Source organism: Phlebotomus argentipes, unplaced genomic scaffold (genome assembly GCF_947086385.1).
Source record: "Phlebotomus argentipes unplaced genomic scaffold, Phlebotomus argentipes genome assembly contig_6, whole genome shotgun sequence".
NCBI classification, from domain to species: domain Eukaryota; kingdom Metazoa; phylum Arthropoda; class Insecta; order Diptera; family Psychodidae; genus Phlebotomus; species Phlebotomus argentipes.
This window is the reverse complement of record NW_026776145.1, coordinates 1,111,861-1,131,337: the sequence shown is the minus strand read 5'-3', so window position 1 is coordinate 1,131,337 and position 19,477 is coordinate 1,111,861. Positions and strand designations below refer to the sequence as shown.

The following is a 19,477-nucleotide window of genomic DNA, read 5'->3' as shown; positions in this document are numbered from 1 at the left end:
ATGGGACAGCAATTTCCTTCCCCCAATGCAAAACACCCTCGCATTTTGCATTTTTGCCCATTGTTTGCTCAGCAATAGAGTGTGCAGAAAACACTGGGATTTTTCAGCTGCAACATCTGGGGGATGCCTTTGTGTTCCACCACTCAAATATGTACTTGAAAGTGGGAGCCGTTACGCAATCAATGCGTGTATTCACTTCCTTGGAGAGCATCTCCCGGGGGGGATTCTAATTAAAAGCATACGCAACAGCAATTCGCAAGCTACATGACGCACATGTCCTTACTGCAGGGAGTGTAGAAAACACCAAGCCATGCACTAATGCCTATGAGGGACAGATTGAAGTGAGAAAAATAGTGTAAAACGCACATTGAGGAAAGGTTTTAAATTTAACATGATGTTTGACAAAAACGAATTTATTGATTAAAAAAATCGCATCCTTTTAGATTATTTCGATGGGTGAGAAATTTTCAATTGTTCTTCAGAATCTTGATCCTCAGTTTGAGAATAGAGCAGCAAAACATCTCAATTGCTTCGGTGTGTATGTGATAATAAAAGTGTGCTGAATGGCGTTGGCGATGCGAAGCAAAAACAGCTAATCAATCAAGCACCACAGCTGATTGCAGTGTTGCATAAGAGAGCTCAATTGAGATAGTCGCATGGAAGTCGTGATTTATGAAACCCTGAACTCGCCAGCGAAGCCATACGCTAGCTGTTGGAGTTTAGCATTAAATGCGAGTGTCGGAGATTTGCCCACTTTAAATATATCGATCGTGATGAGACAATTGTGGTGAATTTGCTGCTATACAAACACGATTTATGTACTCCATCAATTACCATGATGCAGATGATGGGGTCCTCCGTGCAATTGTGTCTCACCACATCAGCTAAAACACTGATATTAAATATTAAATCGCGAGTTGTTAATAATTGATTTTATCGGACATTTAGCAACACACACACTTGTCGATTAACGGGCAATTCTCAAATCAAGCAAATGGAATATCGCGTTGTGCGTTGACTGAGTTATATAATTTATGTTAATTCTCAACACCAACAACTGACACCCAAAAGCAATTTATGCTCCGCAAAGTGGTTTAAATTAAATTTCGGATTAATGAGAATTACAGAGTGTAGTGACATTCCAATTAAAGATAATTAAAAGGAGGGTGTCTTGAGTCACATATTCTCCTCCAAGGATTGTAAATTAGCTGTCAGAAGAAGGCCTATAAAAGGAGATGCTTTTCACTCATGTCACTCCAGCATCTTGTGGGTGGCTCTTTGATCCCCGAAATACCTCCTCGGCAGAAGTGAAATGCTCAAATGCCAAAGTTACCAAGTTGTATGTAAATTCAGCCAAAACCACAAGTTAAAGATAGTTTTTCAGCTGGCAGTGGCAGCAAACTATTAATCAACAGTTCCACCCACAATTTCTCTGCTCATTCAGAGGAAAGTGTTCAAAAGGCGAGGCGGAGTTTGGGCTGGAAAATCTTGAGGTATTCGTTATATCCGAGACAGAGAAATACAACTTAATCTTCAGCGGAATTATGTATGAAATTTTTACGTCATTTTTTTTTCTTTCTTCAAACATCCAGCTGCAAACATTTCCATCTGTAGACAAAACAGAATCCTTAATTAGCACAGGCGGTTGGGGAGCAAAAGAAGAGAGATTAGAGCAATGAGAAATTAAAAATACAAACTTCCTCGCGCCACACCTCAATTTATCTTATTTCCTAGGGATTATCTGCCAAGAAGATCGAAGAGCTGAGGGTGAAAAGATGTAGAGTACGAGGGGGAAATTAATTAGTCCATCGGCAGTATTTTTTACGAGAGAGCATCTCGAGAGGGATTCTGTTTACAAGTGGCTCTTTGCCGAATTGTGCTGTAAAATAATTATTATCATTACATTCTACTACTTTTTATCGCGATAGACTATTAGGGCGGTAAAAAGCTTTATGATTTCCATAAAAAAATATGCACAATTCATTTCTTTTGCCATTCAAGACGAATATTAAAATTAATGATACTTCTGGCCTTGCTTGCAATCTCAGAGAAATTTGAATGTCATCGAACAAAGAACGCGTTTTTATTCAAAGAATAAAAGGAACATCAAATCATGTCAAATGGATTATAACGAAAACCTTTTGAAGAAAGGAATAGGAAATTTCATATTTGAGAATAAATTTAAACAGAATATTTTTGTTCCTAAAATGTAACTTTAACTAATTTACAAATGCTTTGAGTTGAACGAACTTTGAGGTCATATAAACACATCGCTTCTGTCTCACGCTTCATTATTTGACTCAATCATTCCTAATCCAGTCAGTTTTCATGTCCCTCAAGCTTGATTCGCCAGTGTGGAAAAGTAAATCCAGCTGAAAATCTTCCATGAAACGACTAAAGGTAGAATAGAGGGAGTTTGTTGTGAATTTTTGTGTAGAAATTAGTTGCAATGCATGGTAGCTGAGCGAATAAAACAATTTGATAAACTTAATTAACTCCATCCGAGGAAAATTGTTTCGTCCATTCCAGTTCATCCGTGTTAAATAAAAAGTTTAGCAATGCTGCAACATCATCCCCCAGTCGCCCACATTTTGGCAACACAAAGAGACAATATAAAAGCTCTCCGTAACCTACCCCAATGTATCCTTCAGTGAGCCTTTGTTTATATAATACGTGGTCGTACTGCAAATATTCCTCATTTTCTCTTTTGCTCTCTCTCTCTCTCTCCCTCTTTCTCTGCTATCGCCGCCCGAACGGGCGGCCGCCCACTCCCAAGTCCTTATCATTCAAGCCAAGCGCCCAACCTGACGTTGAGTTGGAGGGGTTTTATGACTGCACATGGATATAGTTTCACTGCTTTCCCTCCCGCACTATCATTTATATAAACTTTTCGGTGTATTTTATACAGTCGAAAGTCGAGGTGAAGGTTTCACTTGATATTTTGCTTTTTCTGCCAAGAGACCGAAGGATTGTTTCAACTGTTTTATTTTATCTGCATCCACACAGAAATGCTATTGAAGGAAAAATTGAATTACTTGCTGCTGAATTAGAGACATGACGCTACTTCGAGCGGAAATTAAGTTTTCTTATCATGTCTGGAGAGGAACAATTGAAGCACGCAAAATTGACCAACAACGCCAACACCTTGTTTTACTGTAAAAGACAATCAACAATTGTACACTATATAGGCCAAAATCCAATTCCATCCACTCTCGCAGAATCCAGCTGATTGTAAAATAAATCTTGCGAGAAAATTGCTGCGAAATTGCATATTGTATGTTCGGAGACGCAAAAGAGCGCTCGCAAAATTAATATGTGCAGCATTCATTAGTGGCAAATATCGATGCAGACCGAATGTCTCTATTGTGAGCATGTGACGACAGAAGATGTTAAATTGCACAAGTGATCGCCGTCACAATAAAAACGCTCGCGCGATTGAGCAACCGGCATTAGCGGAGAGGAAAATGTTATTTATTGCAGCCCAGAAAGACATCATGCAATTTAACCTTGCACGGCGCATTGGCCATTGTGCACAAGTGCATGCAGAAGGAGTATAATAAAGTGATTTGGAAAACACGTTTAAAATTATTAAATAATACAGGCAGAAATTATCTACACATAATTTCCATGTATAAAGTCTCAAAGCGTCTCTCTCGCTGCAGAGGAAACTCGCGTCAATGGTTGTATATTTTGCAACATCGCAAGAAAATGCGCCTCTAATTTCCATGATAAAACTGCTTGGAGGGTGAAAAATCCTGCACTTGAGTGAAATCCCTCCTTAATTAAGCGTATCGAAATTTGAAACCACTCGAAAATGGTTAAAAATTTCAACCCTTTCGGGCTGTTTGTGGGGTGGTAATGCGATAAAAATTTCTCGGAGAGGTTAAGTGGGTGCTGCTCAAGTGTATTTGCTTATTTGCCAGCCACAGAGGGATTATTAGGTAAATAGATTTCGCGGTTGAGGATAATTCATCAGGGCACTCTCGGGTTCTCTGCTATAGACATCCTTTTTTGTTAATTTCACTCGCGAATAGTCAAAGGCGAGACACTCTGTAAAAGAACTCGAGAAGCAGTAAAATAATTACTCAGAAGTTCGTCAATTACAGGCCGAAATACGTGAACCATAGTATTTCCTAAATCAATTTTCTCTTCAAAAATGTAAGTAAAACGAATAATTTAGGTTTTGAGATTTGGGATGAATTTCCTCACACAAAACTGTCGCATTTTGGACCCATGCATCGGATGCGTGTAATTCTGAATAATTGCCCAGATTCTTGAACTCTCGATCTCCCACACTAGATAAATGTCCCGAGAAGCTGTCATACGACTCATTTGAGTCTGTGGAATGTTCCCCCGAAAAAACTATCCGAATGCTGACGCCTAATAAATTAGTAACCATTAACCTGCATTGCCCTTTAAGGGAGAAATCTCATACAAGGGAATTTTCTCAGCATCAGCAGAACGCTCTAAAATTTAAGTACTTGTCTTCTTCTAGTGGGAAATAAAATTAAAATACTTTCCGCATTCTCCGGGAATCCTCCTTTAATTAACAAGCAGGAATTCCTGAATTTCAGGGTGAATTTACTGGGAGGGCGCCCAAATGTTTGAGATGCTGAGAGTAAAAGCAGTAAAACCACCTTTTGGCAATACGAGATTCCATGAGAGTGATAGCGAGTGTGACCATCAGCATCGTCATGAAAATCTCTGAATCGCAGAAAAGACATTGGCGAAAGCTCTTAAATGAGCCGTGTATGTCGCCGAGCAATAAACGGGAATCGCTACAAGACTGACTCAGCTGCGGTGGCGAACATGATGATAAAATTAATGAAGAGAACTCAATTAGTGCCAACACTGGAGTGTCTTTTCTTTTCCAATGGCCATCATTATCGTAACTTACGCTAGCGGAAATCGAGAGAGGGTTTCATCGGTGTATGAAACCCTCAATTTTGGCGGAGAATCAATGGAGGATTCTAAAGGAAAAAGTTCTTTAGCAGATTCCGAAAGGATTAAGTATGAAAATAACCCTGATTTTTCTTCCACTCCTGCGACTCGTGCAGTTGTAAATCATTGAATGGGCTCATGAGTGAATGAAAGAATAATTGTAGGATTTTCATATGCAAATTGATAGATCATAAGGGTAAATCGCCCGCATCATCGCACGCAGCAAAAGTATGAATATTTCCACGTTTTATTGCACGGCACAACAAACACTTTCACTTGCGATTTAACTGCGTTTGTGCTGAAGAATAGTTAATTCTAGATGAGTCACGTGCCGAGTCTCTGAGGGCGAATTAGAATTTCCTGCTCGCCCTCTTCCCAAGGAGCGTGGATGAAAGCGAATTGTGCGAGGATGAGAGCTGCCAAGACAGATTTGACTCCCTTTTATTTCTTTTGTATTTTCATTCAGAGAGAATAATTCATTTAGTCTATTTTACACATTGGCGTTTGGCTGACACCTTCGTGAATGGCTGATAATTAGTTCTTGAGAGGGAAGAACTAACAAATTCCAGCTAAACTACTTATGCTGTTTTGTGATATATTGCAATTTATTGTAGTTCATTTGAGGAAGAGCAAGTTGACTAAATAAATGTCTGTGTGACGCTTTGCTTAGTTACTTATCCGCCTGTCGAGTGACACTGGTGACAGTGGAAGTGGGTGGAAGGCATCCGTGCCAATGCCAGAAATCTCGGGAATAATTCTTGTGTGTACATCTCTCTTCAAATATGATGCGAGTGCAGTGGAAGAGATTAAGAGAGCTCTCAGCTCATCGCCACACCTGAGTTCACAATTCCGCTCTTACCAGTGAAGTATCTCCCTTGCTTTTAATTAATGCCGATCGAAAATATATTTATACAAGCTGGAAATTAATTAACTATCTCGACCAGACGACATCCTTCGCTCTTTTTGCCACGAACAGAGATTTTCCTGGGGTGAGTGAGGCTCCCCTGTCTCGACTGTTTGCCTTGAAGTCCTCCAAGCCATCGGTTAGCCGGTGTCACGACAAAAGAGTCACATTTGTAAGTGAGAAAGATTATAGAGTGGCTGACAATCCCGTAGAACAATTAAGCGGGAAAATGATGTGGTGAGTTGTAAATTGCAAACAATGTGTCACACTATGAATTCCCTGGCTATTTTCATAAGGCCCAGATACAGCAAATTTGCCCGTGACACTTTTAATTACGCGCTTTCCCACTTCATTATTGAAATGGGCGCCAATGCGACTTCGAAATAGTGAATTTCACAATTCTATCGGTGGCAATTGGACACCCAAATTGCCTCTGGAGATCATTTTCATAAAGAACAAATGCAAAAAGTGGATATAATATAGATAAGAGAGTGGTAAAAAATGAAGAAAAAGCTATTGACAGCGGTGGGATTCGAACCCACGCCCTTTCAGACTGGTGCCTAAAACCAGCGCCTTAGACCGCTCGGCCACGCTGCCTCATGGTATTTTGCGTCAAACTTTCCACATAAACTCAGGCGCCACTGCTCAAGCGCGAATTCGCTCAGTGCGCGATAAGAATAGCTATCAACATCAATGACGCATTTTGCGCTCGCGAAACAAAAACCTCACGACTATAAAGCTTTCTCATGTATGTAAGTATTCGAAATTATGCTTTCTGTGCAAACTACACAATGTGTGTGTGTGTGTGTGTGTGTTTGTTACTCAAGGCTTTATTAAATCGCAGAATAACAGTTTCCAAAGTGGAGATGCATAATATTTTCATCTTAAACCCTTAACTGAGCATTATTATGTAATTGTCGCAAATTGAAATGGCTTCATTTGTCTCCTCCTCTTCTTAGTCAATCCATCATTCTTGGCATTCGGGATGAAAGGCAGTGAAAAGTGTTCAAAATTTAATTTGTACCACAGATCGATTGCCTGTAGGATTCCACCCTCAATTGCCTTTCACTCTATTGTACTGATTTCGGCTAACAGAATTATGCTGCTCCTGCTGCATTGAGACATTCATTCGCAATTAGCTTATTGCGATTTTTCTACTTGGCTGAACTCGCTTGCTAGACTTTGCGGGACGTCCATGATTGTCAGGCGTTCTACCTCTTTTGCCGCCCCTTCAGACTCCCAGTGATGGAAGGATATTGGTTGAAGTAAGGGGTTATGGTGACAGCTTTCCGTTCCGATAATCTACTGATTGGGAGAAAATAAAAGTGCATTTTTATTATCCTCGAAATAAGCTAATCAAGAATATTGATAAATATTCTACATGTCAATTGAGCACAAAAGAAATATCCAACTTATAAATTTATAAATCCAGAAAACCGCCACGGTCATCCGAAAGTAGGGGTAAATGGGGCAGCTTCAGATTGGGGCAGTTTCAGATTTCTTAATTTTCTCAGAGATTTTTACATGAATAAATTCCTGGTCTTCACACAATGTTTGTAGTCCTTAAGGACTACAATTGACGAAAATTTGCACAGGATTGCCTTGACTGTTTAGATAAAATAAGTGAAAATTGAAAATCACTCACAAACTAGAATTTTGCTGCCGAATTGATTGCGTGTTTTCTCCATTAAAAAAGCCACAATTCGCGTGAAACACAATCAAAGGTTATTGAGAGTTAAGTAGAGATTCTAAATGTGCCCGAACTTTTCCTCCTTGGCACGGCCCTTTCAGTGGGTGGTGGAAAATGCACAAACACTGCACACGGGGCAGTTTCGGATCGCCACGGACTGACAACAGCGCGCTCTGACAGTCTGACGCAACATCACGGTGGAAATTTTCTTGTGGCAAATATTGAAGATTTTTCACAAAGTGCCATTCTGTGCTGCATTGCTTCATCACGTTAAACAACTTCTTAGTGGAAAAGTGAGAAAATACACGCGAAAAACACTGATTTGCACTGATTTGATTTGTGGTGGCACTGAAGTTGCCACCACTCACGCATGGTGGCGTTGCGACACAGGAAAAATGACGGGCAACTTGCTTTTCGCTCAGACATTTTGACAGTGCGTGCAAGGGTCCAGAAAAGTCGCGAAAATAGTAATTTAAAGGCGATTTTTAGCAAAATAAACAGTGTCAGTGTGTAGAATAGATATCAAAGTGATCATTTGCCCGCGATTCGACAATTCCACAATGGAATTTATGGTAAATATCAGTGAAAATCTGAAACTGCCCCAGAGCAATCCGAAACATCCCCGTGCGGGGCAGTTTCAGATTATTTACAATATTATTTTCATTCTCCTTTAGAGGAAAAAGGATCAGTTTTAATGCCCAATGAAAGGCATTTTCTGAAGCTCAACAGACGAGAGTTTATTTGAGCGTTGTGATTATTTCAATATATTCAGCCAATTTTTCAAGAAAAAATCCTAAAGTTGGAACAGCATTTTGAATCTGAAGCTGCCCCACTTACCCCTATATTACTATATTTGGGCCGAGGAATGGCATCCTGATGGTTTGTCGACAGTGTCAAACAATCTGGGGTAGATACCAATTAAATTAATTAATGCCACAGAGTGTACAACTTGGCGCAAATATAGATTTATGGTGAAATGGTGTGTGGGTGTTTTTCAACCCCTTGAGCAATTTTCATCACAAATTAATTGTTTGCCTCTGAGGCGGAGATCCTTCAATATTCATAAATCCGAAAGGCAGCGACAATTAGACAAAAAGAGTCACGTGTTGGTGGAAAATTTTCACTATTCCCCAAACAATGCGATGGCTCTGGAAGAAGAGGTGTCTCTAGCGTCGAAGAAAGACAATCATATTACACGATAAACATCTAAATTGAGTTAGACAGCGTTCCTCTTTTGTGCACCACGTGAAAAGATTTTTTTTTCTTCTTCGTTATTCAGAAAAGGCCATGATACATAGGAGAATGCATACAAATGTGGCACACATTTGACGAATGAAATTAAGGAAAAAAACGCCAAAGACCTTTCACATGTTGACGGCGAACGTATGAGATCCAAATTGAGCAACAAATCAGCCTTTTTGTCAAATTGACACCCACAACTTTCGTTCCATTTTGTCAAAATCACTATTGTGACACTGATGGTTCTCCGCAAGATTACACTGAAACATGGATTGAGAAAATTATTAATTATTTACTCTGTCAAATACACACGTTAAGGCGAATGGGGAAAAAACCAATTTCATAGTGGAGAGAACACTTACAAGTTCCACCACACAAATTTATTGACATTCTCATGCATTTAACATTTGGAAACGGGCAATATTAAACACGAGATAAGACAGCTGTCTTGCACTCGAACTTACAAGTCGAGAAAGAGATCAAATGAGCCCAATAGAATAAATATTGGCATTGAAAGAGAATAAGTTGTGATTTAAATTTACAAATTCGTCTTGTACAAAGACCCTCTCAGTTCTGTTTCATCAACCAACACTGAGGGAATATAGAAAAAAAAGAGTCAACAGAGCACGTGAAAAGTGTGTGTGAATGTGAGGTGAAGAGAGTCGAATTGGGTCTGACAAGGTCCTTTGCAGACTTGAATGAACAATTCGAGTCGTTTTTTTCTGTTACTGAATTTACATAATAAAATCCCTGCTTTGCCCCATAAGTCCTCTGTTTTGACGTAATCTACGTGGGAACACTAATTCCTTATCTTGCTATTCGATGCACTTCATGGATTTAGTACACTCAGAGAAAACTAAGACGCAAAGTTGTGTCATTTTAGTGAATTAATTGTAAGACAATTCATAGGCGTGATTCTTATTTATGATTCATGAGATGGTTTGGATCTATTTTATAATTTTTAATATTTTCATTTACCTCATTATAACGCATAAGGTTTTTGAGAGTATAAAATCAATAGTTCGTGAATTGATTTAAAGGTCTTGCTGTGTCGATGAGAATGTTCTATTTGAATTTAGTGCGAATGGGCCAACTTTTCATAAAATATCCATAAATCATCAGTGAGACTTGAATGACTCAATTTATCAGTCGGTTCTACGCCTTATCTTTTCCGATGGGAACACCTGAAATGACTCAAGACCCAGTCACCACAGGTGGTGGCGTAGGTTTTCCTGAGTGTAGCTGCCCTTCTTGGCCTGAGATGCTCTCACATTGCACTTGAGGTGTATTGACCCCATGTCTCGCTCTCCATATGAAAATCATCATACACTCGTGATACTTTATCTGGAATATTATTACTTTTTCTGCCGTCGACATCTCTGGATGCAGGAGATTTGGATGCGTACTGGCAACAAGTAGGTACCAGAATAATCTCTGCTTTGTGCTCAGCTCCGATGATCTCTGGCGAGGTCTTTAGTGCCACTTAAGGAGCATTTTGAGTGTGGAGATTTGAATAATATTAACAAGTACCTCGGGAGCGATCTATTCAGTGTGAGAGGTTGAAATTTAATTTCTCATTGTTCGACAATCTCTGGGAGATTTTCCGAAGAAAATGTCACGATCACTGTGCCTGTGCAATGTCTTCTATTCACTATTGTTTTTTAATGCTGTTCAAATGCATTTCTATTCTTTCTCCATCTCGCTTGTGGACCACCTGTCACTCAGAATGTCATTTAGCTGCTGACATAATCTCTTTTGATAGTTTGATTGAAATTAAAAACAGCAACTCTTTAAAATGTCCTCGAGAGTGGGAATCAAAATGCAATTGATTGAATTTGTAGAGGGTGGCGACTTTTTTCCGGGGAAGCCGAGGGGTGAGGACACTCGAGGAGGCCATTCCGTATCACAAGGGATTTATTTGATTGTTCAGCGGATCATTCAACTGAGAAATCATGACGCGTATTAAACCCTTAAATTAAATCCTGAGCATTTAGCAAATGCGATGAAATCATCCCTTATGTTAGTTTAGAAATTTATTGTCAACTCCACTTTAAAATGTTCACGGTTGACGGGATCTCAAGTACCAAATCTGTCACTTATGGCGAATTATTGGCCACCAGAGAGGGTGGTGAAAATATTCACTGAATGCATTCACAAATTATGTATCTCGCCCAGAAGTCTAATCTCAGCGATGGCGGGAAAACGATTTCCGCGAGATGGATTACATTTTATGCAAATTAGGAATGAAAACTTTTCAAACCCCTTAAAAAATCACCTCTCGCTGAGGCTTCCGACTCAATTTAATCACTCTGGCATGACGAATTCACAACTATCATCTCTGGGTGTCCGTGAGAATGATAATAGGGACGGGACAGTGACGCTGATGATGGGTACAACACGCCTAAATAATTAATGAGTTCAATTCGTTTTCTGATGCCTCCGTGTTGAAGTTTGGCGGGAGAGGCGGAAAAATGGCGCGCGCGGGAACGGAAGTGTCAGGCAAGCGCCACGCGTCCGCCCGCTGGATGGTCATATATCAACTGATGGGGAGTGAGTGCCAAGAGGCCATCCATCCACGCGGCGTCATCAATCAATCAGGCCCGATGGCAGACGAAACAAAAGGAACTTTTCACGGGATGAGATGCGCCGATACCAGAAGAAGGGTTTCAGTCTGATTGAGGTTTGTTCTGTCACAAGTTACTGACAATCGGGAGGGTGGCGTGAGCATTTCGACTTCACAGGTTTTCCAAACTCACTCAGAATTGTAGCGAATTTCAAATACTTTACGTCTTTCATAATAATAACTCATGTGTATTCCTATTAAATAATTTCAATTTAATTTCCCACCCTCATCATTTGCTTGTATTGGCCAGCTATTGAAGTACAACAAGGGTGTTCTTTCAATGGATAGTCACTAAATTGACTCAATTTACCATCATTTCATTGAACTGAAAGGCACATGAACCCATTTCGGACGCGACAAAACCTTGGCTGTTGTGTGACAGGGACGCTTTTGGTGGCATCGAAGGCCACTTTCTCTATTTGTAACCAATTACTTTGCTCACCTGTGATCATAAATCCACATTGCTGTAATTATGACACTAAAACACAAACTATTTATCATGTCACTATCGTCGTCTCGAAATCAGTAGCGCGACTCGGCAGTCACTCCTTTGTATCGGGACGCCCCGCTAAAGTCATCAAGCGTGGTTAGCAGAAAATGGTCACAATCGTGCATTTGTGCACGCCGGGAAGGAGAGCCACGCCATGGGCGAAATGATGAATGCATTTTTGTCATTCTACAAGCATTTGCCAACGTATTAATCATTCTGGCTTTAGCATTTCACACACACACAAAAAAGTGAAAGCCCAACAGATTCAAGTAACAACCCCATAAATTTCACTTACACGATAGTTTAAACTCTGTGAGTTTTTCGGTAACATATTTTTCGCAATGATAATTACTCTTAATATCACTTATATTGCCATGTGTTTCTCTCGTTTTTCTGGCAATCGGGGGAAGAGTGAGTGTCTACAACCCTTCTGATCGATATCAGACAGATCATAAAATGCATCCCTCTGCAATGCTGGCACTTTTATGGTAATTACGGTGTCATGTCAACCACAATTTGACAATATATTTTTTCCTTATCAGTCCACCCTCGTCCTGAGAAAAGTGGAACAGGTGTAAATAAACAGACTTTTTTTTCAAAATTTATTACATTTCCATATTGTCAAGGTAATATTTAATTGGTGGGTGGCACTCCCTCCTAATGACTTTCGCACCCCCGACAGTGTCTTGAAAATATGGCCCTTGTAATTCGGTTCGAATGGAAGGTTCCGTCTCATTTTATTGTGTGTCAATTCGTAATGATTGTTTGCACCTGAATTCACTCCAGACCCTTTGATTATTACACAATTATGCAAGACCGGGGATAATCTGACTGAATGTTATATGAAATCAATGGAGGTAATACAATGAAATGAAATGAATATAGCAATTACCTGTATTTTCTGCTATTGCTCACAGACAACTTCATAACTTAAAGCTTTTCTAAGGTTTTCTGAATAGACAAGAAATCCCGCAGCATAAAAGATACTTTGAGAATCGTGTGACTTCCAAAATTTCCGTAATTGATGACCTCCGGTCTGATTTTTTCTTAATTAGCCTGGACTATTTTCGCTGGTTTGCACTGAATTGGAGATTTATGTCTGACTGACGAAGTGAAATCAGTTCGAATTACGTCAAGGGTTAAGGGGGTCCATTGATTGAGGCAACAAGGAGAAGAATATTCATAAATTGCCATCATACGGGTCATCTCAATGGACTCAATATTAATTCCATATTTCTATGATAGTTCCTCGGCCAAGTACGCGCTCGAGGGCGTGTTAAAGGGCAAAAAATTAAATTATGCATATCGAGAAAAATTACATTTTTTCAACTCACCATCGATGAAATTCCTCAACCCGCACAATTGGCGGTTAGACTGACTGTCATCTCTTTTTTTCCATTTCTAATTGCACGCACTCTTCATGATTGATATCTCGTATCATGTTAACCCTATAATGCGCCACTGTCTTTGCAATTGTCATGATGTCCTCCACTCCCTTCCATGGTAATTGCATAAAAATTCATATTTAATTCAGAATGAAAAGTTCGTGATGTGTAATGTAGAATTGATTGTGACGCTGTGAGGGCAACCGAAGCGAAACGAAAAGTGTCATCTTTTCAATTAAAATTACCCCCGAGATGTCGAGGGTGAAATAATACATATAATATCGAGCGATATGCCTGTGACAAATTATATTAATTTGTACAATTTTAGATAATTCATTCCTCTTAATGCCACACCGAAATTCTGATGGTGTTTGATATCTTATCTTGTCGCCAATGGACATCACCTTCCACAGCCGTTTTGCCATGAAATTCATCTAGCCCATCTGTGTCCTCTCAGCAAGATCTTAATTGCGCGATAGCATATAAATTTGTTAATATAATTGAGAACGCGGTGGACAAAAAGCTGGGTAGATTCTTCTCTATGATGGAAACAATATGCCAGTATTGTAACACAAGATGTTCCACGAGGTTTTGGATTACCCCTTTCTCCGGCAGCGGTCGGCGCAAGGCTCATCCTTGGAGAGTGTGGCGAAGGGCACATGGTTTCCATCAGTGGCCAAGTGCACTTGACTTGCATTCAATTTGACAGCATTTTACGTGCTGCTGGGAACAGAGTTCAATATTTGTGATAATCAAAATGTAAATTTCACGTTCTACCCCATTAGCAGTGATATTGAAAGGGGCTTATTGAAAGGAATACATCGGGGTAATATACATATTTCGAGTGGACTCAATTTTCTTTCATCATTCCTCATTCATTGACTCTTATGTCTTTGGCTTCATTTAGACATTTTCAGCTTAAGGTTGAGGGAAATCAATAAAAATCATAATTTCTTACAACACTTGAGAGCCGATAAATCGTTAAATTACTTTGAAACATGCTCTAAAGTAATTATTTGTCAAATTTAGATATCATAATCAGAATATTTGAAAACAAAATCACATTCTCGCTCAAAAATATCGCACGCAAGCCATTGGACAATGGGAAATGGAGTGTAAAACCACTCTTCTGTGAGTGATTAAAAATTCTAAGTTGACAAAAAAAAGTCCATTAATTCTCACTAACCCTTTCGACAAAATATTTTGACTCTCCGCTTAACTTCTTCCCCGCCACTCTCTCGGTCCAGAATATAAATTACCATTTGAAAACAATTGCAATCTGATATTATTACTCACTTCTGAGGCCTATTCATTCGGTCACGTGTCGGAGTACCCGCATATGCTTTTTCTGAGAGGCTGACGGATTAATGCAGTCCATCCGAACGAGTGTCGTGTGAAAATCCGCGCATTGGACTGCAGCTTTTCCCCAGCCCGCCAAATGCTACTCCCTCAGGTCTTCTCATCTCATTCAATATGTTAAGTTGCGCCGCGTAGTCGATATTAGAGGCATTTTCCACTGTGTAATGCAATCGGAGTTCGAGAAAAGGGGTAGAAGGGGTTAAATTTTTTACACACAATTCACTTCGGCCTCTCGCCAAAGCAACCGGCGAGAGGGTGAGCAACATGAGTATCGGGTTTCCTCTCATAATTACTGTACACACTCATATATTATTTGAGAAATATACCACTGTGTGACGTAATGATACAGGCTAATGATAATCATTTGAGATTCCTACCCGGATGTCCAAGAGCCACTGTCGGGCGGACTCACATGAAATATTATCTTGTGTGAATGAATTAACCCTTTCATTTTCATGGGAATTATCACGACACAAAGGACAGCCAAATGGCTGAAGAGGGCCGGCTTTCACGTCTTTTTCCCAAACCATTTGATCCGTGGTGGAAAATCTCATGTGGCCATTCTGAATTTTTACCCACACTGCAACTCCTCCACGCTTGGGTCTCGTGAAAAGTGTCCATTTTCATGATTAGGGCTCTTCTTCCAGCACATTAATCATCAAAAAGTTGTATACAATATATATTTCTGTGCTGGAGAACTCATTTATTCAAAATAGCCTTTCATTTGGAAGTGCGGAATTCAAGGTGAAATCACCCCTATTTTACAGATTCACTGCAGCATAAGTAAATACAGAATTATATATTTGAATGTGATATGTCATTGCAGGAAAAAGTGTCTATAAATAATTCGGAGGGTAGAAAAAGATGTTAATTTTCCAAATAAATTATCTTAGTTTTATAAAGCTATTAGAGTAGCAGTAAATAACGAGAAGAGATAGAAATCAGGTGAATTTATGAGACACTTATCTGTTTTTCTGCGTTCGATTCATTAGACTGCTAGAATATGTAAATTCTAGTATAAAACCTGCTATGAGTTCTATATGCTTATGCTTTTCTTCGAAGAGACAATTACGTGTTATTATTGTGTGTTTTGTGTTCCTTCCGGACATGTTCAGTGGGTGAGGACATATGTGCAATATGCGCCATACATTTGCGATATGATCTAATCTGAGAGAGTGATAATGTGATACATGTCCTGAGTAATTTGTAGACCTGCAATTGACTCCGTGCATTGATTTCTTGTTCTCTGTGCACCACCGAGAATTCCCAATGAGGAATTACCTGGGTGTTCCACGGGGTGGGCATGCAACAATGATGAATGCGTGTTGTGGCGAACACGTGCCCTTCCGTGGGTGCTAATGGAAGGTGAAAATGGAGCTTTCACCCGAATTGCTGGTCCGGTGTCACGGTGAGAGAATTTATTGTGATGCGTGGGTAATTTACATGCAATTCCGCTGACATCCACCTCAACGTTGCGATCTGTTTCCAATATGCCTTGGCCAGTATAAATTACTCACTACAGCATCCGATATGACCAACAACCGGGAGAACCTTAATGCACACTCACGCGGGACAAGGTTGGAGGAATTTATGATGCATGTGCAACTCATACAGCCGGGATTGACAAATAAACCGCAATTTATTGGCGTCCACATGCAATTTTGTCAGAGGTCAGAGATCAAAGACGAACTCTGCGGATGACCATTCACGTGAAAGAGAATCGTAAATCCAATATGTGAAGGGAGTTGGCAATTGTAAATTCTCTGACAAGAACAGTTGCATTGTGTGAGGTCCCGGTATGGATTAAAATATTGCATCGATAAGTCACATTTTTAGCAAAAAAGGATGCTCCACAGAGACACACTCTCAGACTAGAAATTTCAATAGGAAAGGGAGCATGAGCTCTGATGTGGAGTTCATTTGCAAAGTGGCAAATTCTGTGACAAAAAGTCTCTTTTATCCATCTTCATTTCATAAAAATAATATTTCTAACAAATCCACGGTAATGACGCTGGATTTGTGGCGAATGTTTGTCGGGATGTTTCTCCCTGTTGATACAGTCGTCAGAGAAAAGACGGCAAAAAAACGAGAGGAAATATGTCGCAGTTCAAAGAAAACTCCATGCTTGATTAATTTTCCCGTCGCCAGCCTGGATTCTCATCATCATAATGCACAAGGATTTCAACTTTATCCTGTGGCATCGTGCGTACTTTTTTCATGCGCCTCCAATTTTCCACCGATGATTTGTACAATGGGAACGCGACCGAATGCGTGGCATTTCACAAGCGACGCGAACGAAAACCCATTTAGTGGGATGCAAAACAATATAATAGGATCAAAGCGCTTCCGTTTTCCTCGTCATCGACTAAGGCTTTGCGAAATATATTTTGCCGTGCATTGTGATTTCTCTTCCTGTCTCCTGTCCTGTGAAAAATAACTCAGGCGCAGCGCTCGCAATTTACTGTGATGCGAAAATATAGCAATGAACATCAAAAGGATGCAAAATTCTCGAGGTATATACGATAATGTGACAAAAGGCGGAAAAGTAGCAATAATACAAAAATTTTCTTCAAAGAGAAATTTCTGAGAATCTTTCAAGGAAATAGATTTTTTCATACAATGAAAAAATGTTTTTTTTCTTAGATATATTTTATGCGAATCCTAATTTTAATTAATTGTACGCCCTGTTGACTTGCAAATTCACTCAATGAAAACATCCTTCCACCTCTGTGAGCATTATTTTGGCATAGATGCGAACGCAACCCAGAACGTCTGGCTCAACCGTGTGTCGTCCTTTGAAAAGGAGCTCACACGTAATCGCGGTTGTGGTGAAAAATCACCCCATTGAGTCATCATTTGTGCCACCCACCCAATTATTCTCTTCCACTCATCACGATCGAATAGTCCGATTATCCTGCTCGCCTCAATTCTAATATTGCCAGCCAAAGAATTGATCTCAATCACTCCCACCGACGCCTTTCATTGCTGACACGCTCTCAAAAAACAAATCATTGTTTCATGTTAACACTGTTGAAGGATGTTTTTTACCCGAACGACGGCGGTGTTTATTTTTATTAAATTGTACAAATGCAATCGACAAACTCCTCGCCAAGTGACTGGCTTTTCAATCCGTGCCTTGGTTTGATTTCTCCCGGCTTTTCAATTCGACGATGCGCACTCGGCCAGAAACATCCTCGACAATGGATGCCGCATTGGGATTCTGGGACAGTGAATTCAGCGCGTCTGAGAATGTGAAACACTGCCGCCTGCACGTGTCAATCCGTCAAACACGTGTAGATTTATCGCGGGGGTAGGCAAAGCCCGCCATCCCCTGGAGTCTGTGGGTCCGCGACGCCACGACTTCAGGACTGTTCTGAGGGACGTAATTTCCTCAAAATATTTTCCCGTTTCCTTCTGGGCTCGTGTGGCGCAGTGAGTCTCTAAAGACTTCAACAATTGGTACAACATAAGGGTTGATTTTTAACTCTTTCGCATGCATAATGACGGGATAATTCAGGGCAAGAGAGGGTTGAGTGGCGGTAGATTTTCGCGCCTTGAGGGCTAGATACCCACCATTGTCTGCCCGTATTCTGCAGAGATGTGTTATTTTGATTTATTTGACTAAATTGTTAATACTTTCCACTCACTGACGACAAATTGCTCGATTCAGATTCTCTGATACACCATCGAAGCCCGAGGAAATACGTTGCTATGGCAGACACGTTTTCTCTCACCCCATTTTACTGCATTTTATTTAATTTATTCACTGACATTTATTGATTCTTCCAGTATTGGAACTCAATAGTTGCAATGTTTGTATGCTAATTCCTTCCAATAAATTGATTTCGCTAAATGCCCTAAAGTCATTCACAAAATGTGTTAATGAAGTAATTTGATATAATTTACAATTTTTAGCACAATCAACAGAATGCAAAAGATGCAACGGAGCAACTATAAAACTTTCAACCCTTAATTTATGTATGAAGTAGAAAGTATTGTTGCACGGTTATATTGTTGGCAAATAAGAGGAGTTTGTTCCAATGTCGAGGGGTGAAAGTCTCCCAGTATTTTGCAGTTTATTGTTCAAAAGATTGCCATCAATACATTTACACAATCTTGTACAAGCAATTCTTCTATAATTCATTCATCTTAAGCTGAAAAGTTTGAAAGAACGCTACAAAAACCCCTCGATCTCTGGGGATATTATTCAATGGAAATTTTCATTCATGAAAGGACTCTCACAATCTTCAAGACGCTGTTCTACCACAATATTTCTGTGACTCCCACAAATTCTGAGCAAAATTTCAGAAGCAGAACAAAGTCCTGTTTAATTGCTGAAATAAATCTAAAACGCCTTTTGTAGTCGCTTGAAAGTTCTATGAACCATTCATTTCCCTTATCCATTCCCATGTTATATGTGGCTGACAGACATTCAGCAGAGCAATTGCCATCAGGAATGGTGCCATTTCGCTCGTGGCGCGAACTTGAGACAATAGTGTCATTGGCTCGGTGACTCCCCATTATGTGATACAAGAGACATTATTTTTAATGCGAGAGAATATTTTCATTCTATTTCGATTCACTCGCACGGAGAATATACATAAATAATAACATAAAATTGTACATTTTCGTCCAACTCCTCTGACTTTAATTCACCATCGTGGCACCGCCTCGCGAGTCATAAATGAATAAATAATAAGTTCCACGTAAAAAGCGATTACGAGCGTCTATGACCTGGGTCAAGGTGCTTTTTCGTGCGACATCACCGATTTCATGGCTTTCGTGTTTCCTCCTGTCGCCACCCACCCAATACTGTCTCCCCTTTGGGTGCTTTCTCTCTTGATTA

At 39.9% G+C, this 19,477-nt stretch overlaps 1 non-coding gene across 1 annotated transcript; it reads right to left on the bottom strand.

Annotated features, from left to right (window-relative positions):
- Nucleotides 1-6,362: 6,362 nt before the first annotated feature.
- On the bottom strand, nucleotides 6,363-6,442 carry Trnal-uag (transfer RNA leucine (anticodon UAG)). Its single transcript has one exon. It is a non-coding gene; the product is annotated as a tRNA-Leu (tRNA).
- Between the last annotated feature and the right edge of the window lie 13,035 nt (nucleotides 6,443-19,477).